Source organism: Pongo pygmaeus, chromosome 6 (assembly GCF_028885625.2).
Source record: "Pongo pygmaeus isolate AG05252 chromosome 6, NHGRI_mPonPyg2-v2.0_pri, whole genome shotgun sequence".
NCBI classification, from domain to species: Eukaryota; Metazoa; Chordata; class Mammalia; order Primates; family Hominidae; genus Pongo; species Pongo pygmaeus.
Genome location: NC_072379.2, coordinates 14,917,373 through 14,921,053, shown reverse-complemented (window position 1 = coordinate 14,921,053; position 3,681 = coordinate 14,917,373). Strand labels below are relative to the sequence as shown.

The 3,681-nt window shown below is 45.9% G+C and overlaps 1 long non-coding RNA gene across 1 annotated transcript; it reads left to right on the top strand.

Annotated features, from left to right (window-relative positions):
- The first annotated feature begins 231 nt into the window (after positions 1-231).
- LOC129040862 (uncharacterized) lies at positions 232-2,910 on the top strand. Its single transcript, XR_008503734.1, has 2 exons — positions 232-474; positions 2,499-2,910. It is a non-coding gene; the product is annotated as an uncharacterized LOC129040862 (long non-coding RNA).
- Positions 2,911-3,681: the final 771 nt, after the last annotated feature.

The window sequence follows — 3,681 nt, the reverse complement described above, 5'->3', positions numbered from 1 at the left end:
AGGGCTCACCAGCTAGAGGCTGACCCTGATGCTAGCCACCACCACCGGCCCTCTCCTATTAACCCAGTTGGCCCAGACAGACCAGTCTTTGAAGCCTCACAGTCTACCCTGACCCCAGGCTACAGAAGCTGGGTCCCAGCCAAAGCCTCAAGACAGAACAAGAAGTGACATCAGCAAGATGATGGAATAGGAGGTCCTCTATTCATGTGCTCCCATAGCAACAATAATTTGGCAGTTATCCACAGACAAAGGTGCCTTTAAGATTCAGGTAGAAGGTTGCAAAACCCCAGTAGAGCCCAACACTAAAGATGGCCACAGGTCACACCCAGGTGGCAGGCTCACCAACCATGTTCCCAGCTACAGACCCAGAAATGGTCCCATCCTTGCTGTGAACACGGCTACAGCCCTGTTTGGCCTTTATCCTGCCACCAGCAGCAAAAGACCCAGGAAGAGTCACACCCGTCCATGCCTCAGGTAAGAAACCCCCTGGGAGTTCTCTAGTCACTGGGCACCTGGGGAAGGGGTGAGAGTGTGGGGAAACCAAGTATGATTCTAAAACCCATTCTGACAAAGCTTTGGCATTCTCGGGAATCCACTTGATTATTTATGAGGCGTTTACTTTTCATAAATGCTGCCTTCATCAGGGGGTGGAGCAGTCCCCAGGGGGCCAGGAAATATTGTTTGGGAGCTTGATAAAGGCTTTCTGACTGCTTACAAAGCAGTCATGCCACCGCGAGAGTCTAGAATGATGTAGAGATATTCAGATGCCTGCAGACAGCATCTGCAGAAGGGATGTGTTCATTTCAGGCTCCTGTTGAATGGCAGGACCTACTTTCCAAGTCAATTCTTAGCTGCCACATGCAGAACAGTGAATGAGGGGGACACACTAGCAGGAAGTGTGGTTCCCAGGGGACCCCAAGGGAACACAGAGCCTTGTCCACTCAGCCTTGCCTCGTCTCCTGAAGCAGCCCTGACATGCTCCACTGGGGGTCTCAGTTTGAAAAGCACTAAACTAGGCTGGGTGCAGTAGCTCATGCCTATAATCCCAGGGAGGCCGAAGTGGGAGGATCGCTTGAGGCCAGGAGTTTGAGACCAGCCTGGCCAACATTGTGAAATCCCGTCTCTACAAAAATTAGCTGGGCGTGGTGGCGGGCACCTGTAATCCCAGCTACTCAGGAGGCTGAGGCGGGAGAATCGCTTGAACCTGGGAGGCAGAGGTTGCAGTGAGCTGAGATTGTGCCACTGCACTCCAGACTGGGTGACACAGTGAGACTCCGTCTCAAAAAAAAAAAAAGAAAAGTATAAGAAACACAGATCACAGATACACACAGGATAATATGGCATGATGATGGAGGCGGAGATTGGAGTGATACGTCTACAAGCCAAGGAATGCCAAACAGTGCTGGAAGCTGCCAGAAGCTAGAAAGAGGCAAATAATCCTTCCCTAGAGTCTTCAGAAAGAGCTTGGCCTTGCCATATTACTGGATTTGGATCTCTAGCTGTCAGAACTTGAGAACACAAATTTCTGTTCGTTAAAGCCACCAAGCCTGTGGCAATTTGCTATGGCAGCCCCCAAGAAACTAACACAGCCCCCAAGATACACCCACCCCATGCTGTACAAGCTCCATATAATCTCAGTCACTCCCATGATGTTATATGGCACAGCTGACTAAGAAACAGAGAGTATCCTTGGTGGGCCTGACCTAATCAGGGGTGACGCTTAATTTTATGTGTCAGCTTGACTGGGATACAGGATAACCAGATAGCTGGTTAAACATTATTTCTGGGTATGTTTTTGGAGGTGTTTCCAGCAGAGATTAGCATTTGAATTGGTGGGCTGAGTAAAGTAGATGGTCCTCCCCAATGTAGGTGGGGATCCTTCAACCCACAGAGGGCACAGAGAACAAAAAGGTGGAGGAAGGTTGACCTCTTTCTCTGTGCTGGCCTGCTTGAGCTCGGGCACCAGTCTTCTCCTGCCTTTGGACTAGGACTTAACAGCATCACATTCCTGGTTCCCAGGCCTCTTTGCATTCACACTGAAATTTATACCACCAGTTTTCCTGGGTCTCCAGCTTGCAGATGGTGGATTGTGGGACTTCTCCACCTCTATAATTGTTTGAGCCAATTCCTTATAATAAATTTCATTTATTATATGAAATTTATATACTACATTTCACAAATATATTTATTATTTATTATATATTTTTATATTTTATTTAAATTTGTATATATTAAATATATATTTGTATATTTATATTTTATTATTTTATTATATATTTTTATTAGTATATTTTCATATATATTTATTATATGAAATTTATATAATACATTTCATAAATATATATTTATGACATATATTTATGAAATACATATTTATCTATAAATATATAAATAAATAAATATTTATCTATTATCTTTTTCCATTCATGCTGTTATAGCAAAAATATCATAGACTGGGTAAGTTATAAATGACAGAAATTTCTTGCTTATGGTTCCAGAGGCTGGGAAATCCAAGATCAAGGTGCTGGCGGATCTGGCATCTGGTAAGGGCTCACTCTCTGCTTCACTGATGTCACCTTCTTGCTGCAGCCTTATGTGGTAGTGAGGAGAGAGGCCATTTTTCTTACCGTCTCCTGTCTCTGAAGAGAAGAAGGAAGTAAAAGCTGAAAAACAACAGGAATGAAGTCAGTGGCAACACCAGCCGGTGCCACCGATGACCAGGCCTGAGGTTAAAAGATTAACCCCCTACTCTAACCACATGTGCTCTCAATCTATCACGACCCTTTCACGTGGAACCCCTTAGAGTTGTAAGCCCTTAAAAGGGCCAGGAACTCTTTCTTCTGGGAACTCGGATCTCGACACGTGAGTCTGCCGAAGCTCCCAGCTGATTAAATCCACTTCCTTCTTTAACCTGGTGTCTGAGGGATTTTGTCCACAGCTCGTCCTGCTACCGTGGAAGGGGAGAAGCTACCCCGTGCCTCTTTTATAAGGGCACTAATCCCATTCATGGGGACTCCACCCTCGTGACCTAATTACCTTCTTAATATTGCTCACCTCTTAATATTGCTTTGGGGATAGTCCAACCTATGAATTTAAGGGGGATGCAAACATGTGGACACAAACATTGGATCATACTACCTATATCTGTCCTACTGGTTCTGTTTCTCAGGAGAACCGTGGTTAAGACAGAAGTCATGGTCAGGCGTGCTGACTCACACCTGTAATCCCAGCAGTTTGGGAGGCCAAGGTGGGAGGATCACTTGAGGTCAGGGGTTTGAGACCAGCCTGCCCAACATGGCAAAACCCTGTCTCTACAAAAAATACAAAAATTACGCTGGGTGTGGTGGCACACACCTGTAATCCCAGCTACTCGGGAGGTGGAAGCAGGAGAATCACGTATACCTGGAATGTGGAGGTTGCAGTGACCCGAGATCACACCACTGCACTCCAGCCTGAGCGACAGAGCAAGGTTCTGTCTCAAAAAACAAACAAACAAAAAAAAGATTTCTTCTGTTGAAAGAGATCCAGACCTGGAACTGGGGCTCAGAGAGGAGAACTGTAAACCCAGAGACAGCTTCTCCAGCCCAGTGCCTGGGATTGCAAATAATCCGACTTGTAAATCACAACCCTCCCCACCCCACCACCACACCCCTTCCCTTATCTCTGAAATATCAACCGGCA